This window comes from Hyla sarda, chromosome 9 (assembly GCF_029499605.1).
Source record: "Hyla sarda isolate aHylSar1 chromosome 9, aHylSar1.hap1, whole genome shotgun sequence".
In the NCBI taxonomy this organism is placed as follows: domain Eukaryota; kingdom Metazoa; phylum Chordata; class Amphibia; order Anura; family Hylidae; genus Hyla; species Hyla sarda.
Genome location: NC_079197.1, coordinates 70237010 through 70253067, shown reverse-complemented (window position 1 = coordinate 70253067; position 16058 = coordinate 70237010).

Sequence of the window (16058 nt, the reverse complement as noted above, 5' to 3'; positions counted from 1 at the left end):
TGGAGATATTTTGATAATACTTGATCACATGTTACTTATATGTCCACAAAAAATATAGGATATGTAAATTAACTCTAAACTACCTCCATTTGTGAGGGTCGGGGTTTTTGTTTTAAGTCTCATTCAAATCTACGGGAAATGTATTTTCCAGCCTAACTTCTGTACAGCTGGAGACATTTTGATAATACCTGGTACACATATTACTTATATGTCAAATAAAAATATATGATAGTTAAATTAACCCTTACCTACACCCTTATATAAAAGATGGGTTTTTGTTTCAAGTCCCATGCAAGTATATCGGACTTCCAGTACCTTACTCCACAAGCTCCACTCTGCATCTCCTGGTGAATGTGTCAGTCCGGCTTGCAAGCCACACCCTCCATGCATGCCATGCCCCATCTCACAAAGACACACCCACAGTTTAAGCCCCACCTCTTTTATTTTCTACCCATTTTGTGCATCAATCTGGCTTGCAAATCACACCCTTTTCCAAAAAGTCACATCCCCTTCTATTTCCGGCTTACAATATCTTCATCACAACTCAGTCCCACCTGAGGACAGGATATGAGGACGGGAAATGAGGATGGGATATGAGGTCGGGATATAAAGACGGGATATGAGGTTGGGATATGAGGACGGGTTACGAGGACAGAATAGATGAGGACGGGATACAAGGACAGAATATATGAGGACAGGATATGAGGTGGGGATGTGAGGACAGGATATGAGGTGAGGATATGAGTGGGGATATGAGGTCGGAATACGAGGACAGGATACAAGGTCAGGATACGAGGTCGGGATACGAGGTTGGGATCCGAGGATGGGATACGATGTCGGGATATGAGGATGGGATGTGAAGTCAAAAGCTTCCTCCTATGTTGATTTTCCTCCCCAATGAGGATTAGGAAGGAAAATCTGGGCGAGGCCGGATACTCAGCTAGTTTAATTTATAAGCGCAATGACTACATATATGAAGCATGTAAAATAAGAAATTTAAAACATATATAAAAGCACGCTAAGCTTATGCAGACCACACAGTCAGCAAATCTATGGCATCATTCCTCAAGAGAATGTTATACCTGTAACACGTTTCAAAAGACAGGAACATCGGTGGATGTGGATCCGCTGGATCTGTGTGGCAGATGACTCGGACTGTACCAGGGAGCAGAGTCTAAGGTGCTGCTGGTTTTAACAAGAGCCTGCCGCAAAGCGGGATGGACTTGCTGCGGCAGGCGGCACACAGGTCGCTACTAGAGATGAGCGAATCGAAGTTGACGAACCCGAATTCGTTACGAATTTCATGAAAAATGTGATTTGCAACGAATACGAATATTGCCGCGATTCTATCGCGCGAATCGCTTCATTAAACTCCATTTTACAGCGTTCCAGGCTATTGGAGACCTAAGATGGCGGATCCACATGTAAGTACATGGGGCAGGGGTTTATGGGAGGGCGGGAAACAGCGGCGGGAATGAAGGTAGGTGGGCTGACCCTGAATCACATGTGAGATGCAGCCTATCAGTGTTCACTGACCCCTGTGATGTCACAGAACCTAAATAATCAGCGGCCATCTTGCCTCTCTTCATTTCATCTATGCACTCAGATGGAGAGGACGGGACTGTGTGTGAATAGCTCATACCACAGCGTTACACTGCAACTGCTAGTCACATCAGCATTAGGGAAAGGCAGGAGTGCAGAGTGCTGTGCTGTTACACTGAGAAGGATCATTGATAGCTAAACCTCCTATTCACATTATTGAGCATTGCAGCAGAGAGGGGCAGATAGCTGTCAGCTGCCTCATACAGATCTCCAAGCTGCCTGAACTTTCTGAAGCATCTTATCTCCTCATTTTTCAGCCCAATTGAGTTTATTTTTTTTGCTTGCTCCACAAATCTTCTGCTGCAATTTAGGGTTTAATCCCTGGATTTTTTTTTTTTTTTTTGTGGTGCTGCACTGTTGGGTCCTGCTGCTGTTCAGAAATGCGTGATTGTTCAGTGGACTGTAGTGCATTTGTACCATTTTGTACCTGTTAATCTGTCAAGGGGCTACATACTGTGCAAGTCCAAACAATAGTATTCACAGGCTGTTTTTTTTTTATATAGTTTTTTCTGCATATAGTTACGCATATCAATGCATACCGCATACGTACATCCAAGTATTGTACCATTTAGTACCTGTTAAGCTGTCAAGGTGCTCCATACTGTCAAAGTCCAAACAATAGCATTCTCCGGCTGGGCTGGTGTTTTACAAAAATACAGATTTTTTTCCTTCGTATAGTTAGGCATATTCCTGCCCTCATCAGTGCATACCGCATAGGTACATCCAAATATTGTACCATTTACTACCTGTTAATCTGTCAAGGTGCTCCAAACCGTCAAAGTCCAAACAATAGTATTCACCGGCTGGTGTTTTACAAAAATACTGATTTTTTTCTGCTAATAATTAGGCATATTACTGCCCTCATCAGTGCATACCGCATACGTACATCCAAGTATTGTACCATTTAGTACCTGTTAATCTGTCAAGGTGCTCCAAACCGTCAAAGTCCAAACAATAGTATCCACCGGCTGGTGTTTTACAAAAATACAGATTTTTTTTCTGCGTATAGTTAGGCATACTACTGCCCTCATCAGTGCATACCGCATTGGTACATCCAAGTATTGTACCATCTAGTACCTGTTAATCTGTCAAGGGCATACATACTGTGAAAGGACAGCTGTAAGTAATCACCTGCTGCTGTTCTAGACAAATACTGTTTAAAGTGTAGTGTAGTGTATTGTAATACCCTCATAAACGCACTAAGTATGTCAGGCAGAGAAGTGCCAGGACGTGCACAGAGGAGTGGCAGAGGCCTAAATACTTCAGGCAGAGTTGGCAGCAGACTTGGGGCGAGTGGCAGCAGGAGTCGCAGCGAGAGGCCTGAGCTCCCGTTATCAGCCAGCGGTCGTGTCTCCACCAGCAACCCATCTGCCGTCGTCGATTGGTTAACACGCTCATCCACATCATCACAAGTGACATCTGACACCCCCAGTCAACAGTCGGTGGGTTCCTCAGACAGAACCCTCAGTTGGCATGGCCCGGGAGCAGTCCCTGTCCTCCCATTGCCTTTGTCCTATGCTGTTCCCTCTCCTAAAGAAGTATCTTATGCTGTGGGTTCAGCTCCACTATTTACTGAGGACGATCTAATAGAGGACAGTCAGCAGCTACTGGACAGCCAAGAAGGGGAGGAGACATGTGCAGCTTGCTCCGCTAGGCGGCCAAGTAGTGATGTGGAGAGTGACGAGGGTGGCGGTGTTGCAAGGGTTCAGGGTCCTGAGACACACACTGTTGGGGAACCTGAGGAGGACATCAGTGACATGCACACACCTGTGGATGATGATGAGGCCGATCGCAATTGGGAGCCGGGTGCAGAAGGGGCTTCATCATCATCAGGAGAAGAGAGTTGCAGGTTGCCCTTGAGTCAGCAAGGCGGTAGCACGGTTGGCAGTCAGCGTGGTGGCAATAGTGCACAGAGGAGTGGCAGAGGCCTAAATCCTTCAAGCAGAGGTCGCGGCAGACTAGGGGTGAGTGGCAGCAGAAGTCGCAGTGAGAGGCCTGAGCTCCCGTTATCAGCTATCAGTCGTGTCTTGACCAGCAACCCATCTGCCGTCGTCGATTGGTTAACACGGTCATTCACTTTATCACAAGTGACATCTGACACCCTAAGTTAACAGTCGGTGGGTTCCTCAGGCACAACCCTCAGTTGGCATGGCCCGGGAGCAGTCCCTGTCCTCCCATTGCCTCTGTCCTATGCTGTCTTATGCTTTGGGTTCAGCTCCACTATTCACTGAGGATGATCTAATAGAGGACAATCAGCAGCTACTGGCCAGCCAAGAAGTGGAGGAGACATCCATCGCTTCCTCCGCTAGGCGGACAAGTAGTGATGAGGAGAGTGACGTGGGAGGTGGTGTTGCCAGGGTTCAGGGTCTTGAAGCAGACACTGTTGAGGAACCCAAGGAGGACATCAGTGACTTGCAGACACTTGTTGATGATGATGAAGCCGATCACAATTGGGACCCGGGTGCAGAAGGGGCTTTATCATCATCAGGAGAAGAGAGTTGCAGGTTGCCTGTGAGGCAGCAGCTGAGCCAGCAAGGCGTTAGCATGGTTGGGAGTCAGCAATGTGGCAGAAGTGGAAATTCTGGAGCCAAATGTGTCCAGGGGAGACCAGCTGCTTCGCGGCAGCCTACCTTTCCGGGAGGTAGTGGAACAGGGGTTCCTAGAGACGGCGCCAGTAGCAGTCAGTTAGTGCGGACTGCAGGTGGGAAAATCAGCTACTCGGCGGTGTGGACGTTTTTCATAAGGCATCCGGAGGAGGTTCACGTAGCCACATGCAAGATCTGTCGGCAGAAGGTGAAGCGTGGCCAGGGTCCCAATGTCGGCACCACGGCCCTGTGTCAACACATGCTTCTCCACCATATAGCGGCCTGGGAGAACCATGGCTCCAATGTAGTGGTCCAGCCTGCTGCATCACCCAGCGGCCATCCGCTCCCTCCTTCATCCAGCCAAGGCTCCACCCCCTCAGCCGAAGGGAACTGTGTATCAAACCCTCCTTCTGTCGCTCCTGCTTCTCCCGCTTATAGTCAGCCATTCCGCCAACAATCCATCGGCGAAGCCATGTCCAAGAGACAACAGTATGCACCAACCCATCCAACTGCGCAGAAGTTGAATGTGCTCCTGTCCAAGTTGCTGGTGTTGCAGTCCCTCCCTTTTCAAGTGGTGGACTCTGCACCTTTCAGAGAATTGATGGCTTGTGCTGAGCCGAGGTGGAGAGTCCCAAGCCGTCATTTCTTTGTGAAGAAGGCAGTACCAGCCCTGCATAAGTTTGTACAAGAGAAGGTGGGCCAGTCCTTGAGCCTGTCGGTGTGTTCAAAAGTGCACGGCAGTGCCGACGTGTGGAGCTGTAATTACGGGCAGGGACAATACTTGTCTTTTACGGCCCACTGGGTAAATGTGGTTCCTGCACAGCCACAACAGCAACTTGGACAGGTCACACCGCTTCCTCCTCCACGCTCTCGCTCCCAGGCAGTTGGTCCTGTTACAGTGTGCGATGCCGCCTCCTCATGCTTCACCGTGTCCTCGGCCTCCACTGCACGTCCAAATCTCGGTGGCCATTCATAGTACCATGTGTATAGGGCACAGCGGTGTCAAGCTGTTCTTCACATGGTTTGCCTTGGCCAACGGAGGCACACAGGGGAGGAACTGCTAAAGTTCATTCGTGAAGAAATCCGAGTATGGCTTACTCCACGAAATCTGGATATGGTAACCATGGTGACCGACAACGGGAAGAACATCGTGTCCGCGCTGCGAATAGGAAGTGTGAAACATGCCCCCTGCATGGCACACATGTTGAATCTGGTTGTCAAGCACTTCCTCAAGTCTTCCCCCCATTTGCAAAACATCCTGAAAATGGCAAGGAAACTGTGCATGAACTTCAGCCACTCGTACACCGCCAAACACACCTTCCTTGAGCTGCAGCGTCAGAACGGTATCCCACAACATAGTCTTATTTGTGACGTTGCCACACGTCACAAATATGTTGAATAGACTATACGAACAAAGAAAAGCCATCACCGATTTCTTGATGATCCAAGCAGCAGATAGGAGTACTCCCCTGTGTAACTTCAATGTGAACCAGTGGCAGCTCATACGTGACATCTACCATTTGCTGAGGCCCTTTGAGGAAGCCACATTATTTGTATCTGGATTACGCCATGAACGACGTAATTCCACTCCTACATTTCCTACAACAAATGATTGAAACCATGGCTGGTCACCACAATGGAGACGTTACGCATACATCTCAAGGCTACATGAGCCCAGTGGGGGCTGAAGTGGAGGAGGAGGATGATGAGGGGCAGAGCAGAGCACAGTTTAGGTTGGATGAGATGCCCGGTGTTTCTAGTCATCGGACAGGAGAGGAGGAGCAGGAGCAGCCAGAGGAGCTGGAGGGTTATGAGTAAGGCGAGACAGAGGACCCAGACACACCGTGGCAGTATGCAGTGGAGATGGAGGCAGGTAGTCCCTCAGAGTCACTGATGCAAATGGCACGATGCATACTCAGTTGCTGGCGTAGTGACCCCCGAATTGTCAAAATTCATCAGCGGGATGACTTCTGGTTCTCCACCTTATTGGACCCTTGCTACCGTCCCAGAATGGGGGCCTTTTTTACACCCACTGAGAGGGAGGACAAACTGACCTACTACAGAGAGATCGTACGTAGTCAGTTGGCCATATGGTCCATCCACTCGCAGGTCTGACTCGGGGGGCCCTCTGCGCTCACCTTCCACTGCCATGGCTGCTGGGGAGGGGAGGGGTGGCAGGAGCAGTACCAGCTCAATCAGCAGCAGCCTGAGTCTACAGTTGCTGATGAGTAGCTTTCTTCACCCGCATAGTGAAGCAACTCATCAGCAGCAGGTAGACATGGAGCAGGACCTGAACCAGCAGGTGGTGGCATGCCGTGACATGGCCATGCCAACAACCATGGAAGATCTGCTGGACTTCTGGGCAGCCAAACTTGATTTATGGCCGCAACTAGCAGAGTTTGCCCTGGAAAAGCTGACCTGCCCAGCCAGTAGTGTGCCATCAGAGCGGGTGTTTAGTGCGGCCGGGGCCATAGTCACCCCAATGCGAACTCATCTGTCCACTAAATATGTGGAGAGACTGACATTTGTCAAGATGAATCAGGGATGGATCAGCCAGGATTGACCATGCTGCTACACCAACATTGACCATGCTGCTACACCAACACTTCCCAATTATGGTTATGAAACCCTCTTGGGTTATCAATTAGGGTTATGAAACCCTCTTTAGTACTGCGAATGCCTGCTCCTGACTCATCCTGTGTCTTTCAGGAACTACTTGCCTCACAGATGCTTCGGGCCTTGGCCCTTTAATTTTTGGATGTTTAGCAGTAGCTAAATACATGCTTAATGTAAATTTCAACATTGATCTTTACATGTAAGGGGTTATGAAACCCTCTTGGGTACTGAGAATGTCTGCTCCTGGCTCATCCTGTGTCTTTCAGGAACTACTTGCCTCACAGATGCTTCGGGCCTTGGCCCTTTAATTTTTGGATGTTTAGCAGTAGCTAAATACATGCTTAATTCAAATTTCAACATTGATCTTTAGTGAAGGGGTTATGAAACCCTCTTGGGTACTGTGAATGATTGCTCCTTACTCTTGCCTCACTGATGCTTCTGGCCTTGGGCCTTTAATTTTTGGAAGTTTAGCAGTAGCTAATACATGCTTAATGCTAATTTCAACATTGATCTTTAAATTCTCGGTGCTCTGCCAGGGCCGTCGCCTACCCCGCCGGGGCCGATCAGAGCACCTCACTAAACCAACCAATCGGTAGTAGAGACAGGCGGTGTGTACAAAGGCCAGGGGCTTAATGAACCCGAGCTTATGACCCACACTTAGTTGGAATTCTTCTTTCATGGCAAATCATTGCAATCCCTTGCCTTCATGATGCTTCTGGGCTTGGGCCTTTAATTTTACGATTTGTGAAATAGATACATACATGCTTAATTAAAATTTCAACATTTATGGTGCAATATATGGGGTTATTAAACCCTATTGGGTACTGTTTTTTTTTATTTTAGGATTTTCTCAGTAATAAACTTGAATTTTCCAGAATAATAACCATTACACCATTGAAAGCTTGTTGTGTGTGATTTTTTAATTAAAATTGTCAAAAATAATACGGAGATGGATGAACTCTGCTTCTTTATTTCAGAAAACATTACTTTAGAGAAGAATGTCTTTTTGTGGTCCACCGTCCTACATTATAGAGTCTTCTGGACTTTTGGATATGCACTTGTTCTGAAACAAAGGTACAAAAACAAAAAAAAGGGCCGGTCAGGTCAATGGAGACGTTGTGCCTACATCTCACGGCCACATGAGCCCTGTGGGGACTTCTTGGATTTGGTCCTTCGTACCCAAACACTGGGGTCCGGGACACTCAAAGTTTGATTTAAATTTCAAATGAACAAATCAGACATTTCAATGTTCTCCTCATGCATCAGCCAACTCCAGGCTGTGTCATTCAGGCAATATATGGTTTATCGATGCCGCTGTGGGGCCTGGGTCTGGGAATTTCAAATTTTCTCATAGGTAGCACCCGCTATCCAAAATCTTTTTCAAAAACTTCAAAAATTGTTGTGTTTTTTTTTTGGGGGGGGATTGTGACGCCCTGCTGTGTACTCGTGCATCAGCCAACTCCAGGTTGTGGCATTCACGCAATATATGGTTTACTGATGTTGCTGTGAGGGCTTATTGGATTTGGTCCTTCGTACTCACACGATGGGGTGCAGGCCCCTCAAAGTTTGATTTAAATTTCAAATAAAAAAATCAATTTCTTAAATTGTTGTTAAGATTGTGAAGCCCTGGTTTGTACTCATGCATCAGCCAACTCCAGCCTGTGTCATTCAGGCAATATATGGTTTACTGATGCCGCTGTGGGGAATGGGTCTGGGAATTTCAAATTTTCTCATAGGTAGCACCCGCTATCCAAAATCTTCTTCATAAATTTCTTAAATTGTTGTGTTTTTGGGGGGGATTGTGAAGCCCTGCTGTGTACTCATGCATCAGCCAACTCCAGCCTGTGTCATTCAGGCAATATATGGTTTACTGATGCCGCTGTGGGGAATGGGTCTGGGAATTTCAAATTTTCTCATAGGTAGCACCCGCTATCCAAAATCTTCTTCATTCATTTCTTAAATTGTTGTGTTTTTTGGGGGGGATTGTGAAGCCCTGGTGTGTACTCATACATCAGCCGACTCCAGGCTGTGTCATTCAGGCAATATATGGTTTAATGATGGCGCTGCTGGGCCTGGGTGTGGGAATTTCACATTTTCTCATAGGTAGCACCCGCTTTCCAAAATCTTCTTCAAATATTTCAAAAATGGTTGTTTTTTCTTAGGGATTGTGAAGCCCTGGTGTGTACTCATGCTGCTTCCTGCTACACTCTGTTAGCCCGTTGGCCCTGTGACAGTGTGCGACTACGCCTCCACATCCTCCACTGTGTCCTAAGCCTCCACTGTCCGCACAAGTCTCAGTGGCCCTTCAGCATACCATTTGTACAGGCACGGCGGTGTCACGCTGTTCTTCACATGGTTTGCCTTGGTGAAAAGTCTTGGAAACAATGGCCGGTCAGGGCAATGGAGACGTTGCGCCTACATCTCACGACAACATGAGCCCTGTGGATACTCAAAGTTTGATTTGAATTTCAAATCAAAAAATGATGGCGCTGCTGGGTCTGGGAATTTCAAATTTTCTCATAGGTAGCACTCGCTATCCAAAATCTTTTTCAAAAATTTCTAAAATTGTTGTGTTTTTTGGGGGGGATTGTGAAGCCCTGCTGTGTACTCATGAATCAGCCAACTACAGGCTGTGTCATTCAGGCAATATATAGTTTACTGATGGCGCTGCTGGGCCTGGGTCTGAGAATTTCAAATTTTCTCTTAGATAGCAACTGCTCTCCAAAATCTTCTTCATAAATTTCTAAAATGTTTGTGTTTTTTGGGGGGGATTGTAATGCCCTGGTGTGTACTCATGCATCAGCCAACTCCAGGTTGTGTCATTTAGGCAATAGATTGTTTACTGATGCCGCTGTGGGGCCTGGGTCTGGGAATTTCACATTTTCTCATAGGTAGCACCCGCTATCCAAAATCTTCGGTTTAAATTTCTAAATTCATCTTTTAATCTTAGGGTTTGTGAAGGCCTAGTGCCTACTCATGCTGCTGGCAACTCCGGGCTCTGCCATTTGTCCACTATATCGTCTCCTCATGCTGCCAACACCTCCACGCTGTGTCATTCAGCCACTATATGGTGTCCTCATGCTTCAGCCTAATCCAAACTGTGTCATTCAGCCACTATATGGTGTCCTCATGCTGCCAACACCTCCACGCTGTGTCATTCAGTCACTATATGGTCTCCTGACACTGATGCCACCACCAGGCTCTGTCATTGTGCTGCTGTGCGGCAGTGATTCTAAAAGTGATGCTGGTAATCTGCATGTTCTTCTGAATAACAGTATTATTTCACTACCCCAGCACACTCCATATGCATTTTAGAACACAGCAAAGTGTTCTATACCCCTATAGAGGCTGTATGTAGGCTAGAAATAGCCTTTTTTAATATAGATTTGCCACGAAAAAATTCGGATCAAAACAAACTTTTTCGGAAAATTCGGCGAATCGTCCGAATCAAATTTTTCAACAGTTCGCTCATCTCTAACTACTACCATTCATCCAAGGGAGAGAAGGGGGGGGGGGGGGGTGAGATAAGAAAATAACTATGTCTCATCCGAATGAACATTAGTTCATGGTAATCAGGAGGACATATGATATTGTCATATACTGTTTGAATTGTAAAGGACATTAATATATATCTATTATCTTATATATGATTCTCATAGGAGCATTGCTCAATAGGACTTTGTGAATGTTATTCTGTTTGACAGTTAATTACCCATTTGACTGGACATAAACATTCACACATCTGTGTTGGAGACCTACAGCAAACTCTTATCTTTCCAATATATCAGGATGTCTAATTGGAGACTCTATGTCTATGAGAATCCAAGGTTTGATTACTAATAGATGTCAAAAGTAATCCCTGTTTGTTAATTATGGTTCCATCATTTCAAGTGTGGAATGTTGGTTTAAGACCAATTATTGACAAGTTAACCCTTAATGGTAATGATGCTAATTGCTTATGCATTAGCAACCCCTAGTGGATGGGTAGTTGGCATTACACTGACAGGAAAGGCATTATGGGTGATGTGCTCAATGCATTCTGGGTAGTATAGTGATGTCATAATCATTGCCATATGTACACGCCCAACCTACATTCATTGGGGAATTCCAATTTAGGAGGGTGTGTCTAACTAATCAAAAAGTCTGGTAAACCAGATGTTAGAAGGCTGATACTGATTACTGAGGTCTGAACTGAACTGCTCTAACTGGGAACTGGAGACGGGAGACTCTCTGTGCTGAGGGCTGTACTCTAGAGAACACAAAGACAAAGGAAAGAGGTCCACAAGATGGAAGCCATGAAAGCCATGTGAGATCCCTGCCAACCGGACTGATCAAACGGTACCGACCCAATGGCTGTCCCTGACGATGAGATGGACTGTTCAGTGTTCCTCAGAGCAGAAGTAAGGTTCTTGGTAAGAGACAGAAAAATGGTATCCCATTTAATTAAGACTAATTGGGATAATGTGGATGGAATTATACCATTTAGATTGGCTAATAAATTAATAAAATAAAATAGTTAATTATCTTGAAATTTAGATTATAGTTTTAGGATATTGTGGGCTTCATTCTACCTGCAGAAGAATCAAGACTCATAATCTATAGAATTTCTACTCACCAAGCTAAGTGTTATAACTATATTTCCCACACAGGAAACTTGTTTTCAAGGTTTTCCTCCTAAAATATAGAGCAAGATCTTATATCTCTGCTATTTGTCTTAATGTCTTACCAAGATAATGTATAGAAAAATAGTCCAGAATGGGCGGAAGTATATCATAATTCTTCCATGTATATATCTTAGATGGATTTCCCCATTCTTGGAGTCATGTGATTTGTAGTGGTTAGAAGGGGGGCGGGGAATGTATTTAGCATTCCATATTGGTGTCTATGATTAAGATATCGCCCATCTTAATATTATGAGGTTTCTCTGAATAGAGTGATATGTAACCTTTTTCTTGTATGATATTCTAACCTGGTAGCTTTTGTTTTATTGTAACAAGTTACTTACTACTCACATGTATTGTTCTTCTAAATGTAGTCAATTAATCGTTTAATGTTTACTAATATGTAATTGATTTTCATTTGCATATATCATTGTGTTTATTACTCATTTATGTTTATAATCTTATAACCAATAAATCTGCATACTTTATAATACCTGTGTATTATTGTATATTGCAAAACTACTTCCTTAAGCGTTACTGTCATCCCGTCATAAAAATAACTTAACTATCTGAGGAAATAGTCGGACTCAGATGTGAATTGCATTGATTAGCTTTGTCGACAATTCACCAGGTCATAATTTTGAGATTTTTAATACATTTCATAATTTTTATTTTTTCATAATTAATCATTTTTATGACCATAATTCATAATTTAGTTATTACTGCGCTACAGTGGGGGGGGGGGGGGGGGGGGTAACTGTGTAAGGGTTTGTATATGTATTGTTTTACTTTTTATTTTGTGTAATGTAGTGTAGTGTTTTTAGGGTACATTCCCATGGGTGGGGGTTTACAACTCATTTCCCGCTGGGAGTTTGAGCTGCGACGGAAAATTTGCTGCATCTCAAACTTGTAGCGGGAAACTCACTGTAAACCCCCGCCAATGTGAATGTACCCTGTACATTCCCCTGGGGGAGGGGGGTGTAAGCCTCCAGCTGTTGCAAAACTACAACTCCCAGCATTCACTGACAGAGCATACATACTGGGAGTTGTAGTTATGCAACAGCTGCAGGCACACTGGTTGCGAAACACAGAGTTTGTTACTTAACTCAGTGTTTTCACAACCAGTGTGCCTCCAGCTGTTGCAAAACTGCAACTCCCAGCATGTTCAGTCTCTCAGTACATGCTGGGAGTTGTAGGTTTGCAACAGCTGGAGGAACACTGGTAAGGGACCCCCGACTGCCACTTGCCCCCCCCCCCCCAGAAGGCTAGGTGATTGATCGGTAGGCCAGACCGACCAATCAGGAGATCGTGTGGTGGCACCTGCGCCACCTCACTCCTGCTGGATAAGGGTGATTTGGGCTGTCTCGGACCATTTTTTTCCGGGTCACTGGAGACCAGATTGATCCGGAAACGCCGCAAATTGCCGGTCTGAATTGACCGGTGATCGCCAACAAGGGGGGGGGGGGGGGTCTCAGGACCTCATGCCTGCTTAGAAATGTCAGCAGACATCCTGTTCTGTTCACTGCCGAATTACCGGCGGTGAACGGAAAAGCCGAGGGTGTACAAGTACACCCTTGGTCCTTAAGTCCCAGGACTTGAGGGCGTACCTGTACGCCCTTGGTCCTGGTGGGGGAAGGCTGTCAATGGTAGAAAAAATTCTATGCTCAATCCCGATGTAATAGGGGGATGAAATGTAGTTTTTACTCTACCAGAAAAATATTTTTCTTGCTCATTTTCAGCTGTTATGTCTTTTTCTTCACTTATGCTTAATAAGAGCTTCACATTTTCTTGATCAATGTTGGCATAGATCTTCTCTACTGAAAAACCCAGAGGACCAATTTTTTTTTTCCTGCTTTACTTACCTATGAAGTAACTATACCATTCCAGTTTTCTTTATTGCCTAGGTAGATCTAGCAGGGAGGGAGGGTATTTTACCCACCACCTGGAATCCTGGGACAAGCCTCATGAAGCACAAGACATGCGCAAAGTAGCTACTACTGCTGTCCCTGTCTTCTGGACCTTTCTCCATGCCTGCTGAACCTCAAGGATTTTAAGACAATTTAATGAAGCATTCAAGATTTTGTGCAAACCAATCCGGTGCGAGTGCCGCTATTCTATTTACAACGCTGTTTACAGACCCTTAGGGTTGAGTCACATGTACAGTGTCCTGCACAGATTTGATGAGCAGGATTTGACGTGGCAGGTAAGAAGCTGTGTTCAGTCATTTAGTTTACATTGAAATGTACAGCAGAAAATATGTACGTTCACACATGCAGGATCTGCTGCATATTTTTGCTGCATATTTTGTGCAGCTGATTTTGCTACCCATGTACTTCAATGGGTAGAAAATGAGCTGCAGAAAATATGCAGCAAAAATATGCAGCAGATCCTGTACGTGTAAACGTACCTAGGATGTATTGACACACAGGATTTGTTGCTGATTTGAAGTTGTAAAATCTGCAAATTCTCAGGTATTTTTTATTGCCTTGTGAAATCCACAATGCTTCAACTTTAAATTCATAGCAGATTTGATTCGAAGTATGAACATAATAAAATTATTGTTTAATTATAAACCTCAACAGAACTTAATAGTGAAAAAATGGTAAATTTTTGAGAGGAGAAACACAGTTTTATAGGTGGTTCACAGCTCAAAAACATGGCCTAAAGCTGCTCTATAGCATTTTATATAGTTATTCAATTAGTGTGCTGTGGGCTTGGTACTATACTAAGTACTATAGCACCATCCTGACTTTGAAGTAGATGTTTAGCCTGCAACTCAAGCATTAGCCATCTAAAGACAGACACATCCAAATATAAGCAACACAGCTTCCTGCCCAGCTGGGTACAGACACTGCCAGGGAGAAAATAACACAAGAAGATCTTTCAACTAAAATGGAGAGCATGCCTTAGAACAAACAAGTAGGCATATTAAACAGGAGAGGTAACAGGACTGCGAGAAGCTAAAACCTGAACGTATGGTTCCCATAAGTCTACACATGATATTATAACAGAAAGTAAGTATATCATCCCTGTACTCTTCGAGCAATTACACCTTGCTAATACATCTTTACTGTATCCTATACGTGGATAAAGTATGGTTGATAAATAATAATTATAGGCAGATAACACAAATTTGATTTACTGTGAATATAAATATAAATCTCTGAGGTGTAACCTCTATAACTTTTTTATCTTGTGTCTTTCAGGGCTGTGAGAGCTCTAGTTTTTTGCACAGTTTTTTGTTTTTATGGTTACCATTTTGGTTTAGTGAGGACCTTTCGATCCCTATTTATTAGGGGAAAGTAAACATTTGCAATAAATCTACAGGTGTTGCAGAGTTTTCTGCAGGCCTGCAGCAAAGTCTGAAATTCTAATTTGAAAAATACTTGGGTAAATTTATCAAAACTGTCTAAAAAACAAACTATTTTTGTTGTTCAAAGCAAACAATAAAAGTACAGCTTTCATGTCTCAAACTGCTTGAAGGGGTACTCTGGTGGAAAACATTTACTTTTTTAAATAAACTGATGCCAGATAGTTTAAAGGGGTATTCCAGGCAAAACCTTTTATATATATATATATATATATATATATATATATATATATATATATATATATATCAACTGGCTCCGGAAAGTTAAACAGATTTGTAAATTACTTCTATTCAAAAATCTTAATCCTTTCAATAGTTATTAGCTTCTGAAGTTTTCTGTCTAACTGCTCAATGATGATGTCACGTCCCGGGAGCTGTGCATGATGGGAGAATATCCCCATAGGAACTGCACTGCTCCCGGGACGTGAGTCATCAGAGAGCAGTTAGACAGAAAACAACAACTCAACTTCAGAAGCTAATAACTATTGGAAGGATTAAGATTTTTTAATAGAAGTAATTTACAAATCTGTTTAACTTTCCGGAGCCAGTTGATATATAAAATAAAAAGTTTTGGAATACCCCTTTAAGGCTAACTTTCCACATGTTGTTTTTTTTCTGGCAGTTTTTGGAAAACTGCCACTGCAGTTTTTGAGCCAAAGTCAGATTTGTAAATCTTAATCCTTCCAGTACTTATCAGCTGCTGTATGCTCCAGAGGAAGTTATTTTCTTTTTTAATTTATTTTCTGTCTGATCACGGTGCTCTCTGCTGACACCTCTGTCCATGTCTGGAACTGTTCAGAGCAGGATAGGTTTGCCATGGGGATTTGCTCCTGCTCTGGACAGTTCCTGACATGGACAAAGGTGTCAGCAGAGAGAACTGTGGCCACACTGAAAAGAAATTAAAGGGGTATTCCAGGATTTTTTTTTATTTGACTGTGCTACAGGGGCTGTAAAGTTAGTGTAGTTCATAATATAGTGTCTGTACCTGTGTGTGATGGTTTTCTCACAATTCTTATGTGATTTTGACCACAATATTTATTTTTAACAGCATACAAAATGACTGTTGTCTCAGATTTTTCCCAGAATGCAATGCAGCCGAGACCTTACTCACTAGTCAGCTGATGACAGGGAGCCTGTCTGCTTCAATGGGTGGAGGGATCGCTTGGTGGGAGAGAGATCAATCTGCAACTAATGCAACAGCTGTAGGCACCCTGATTGAAAACC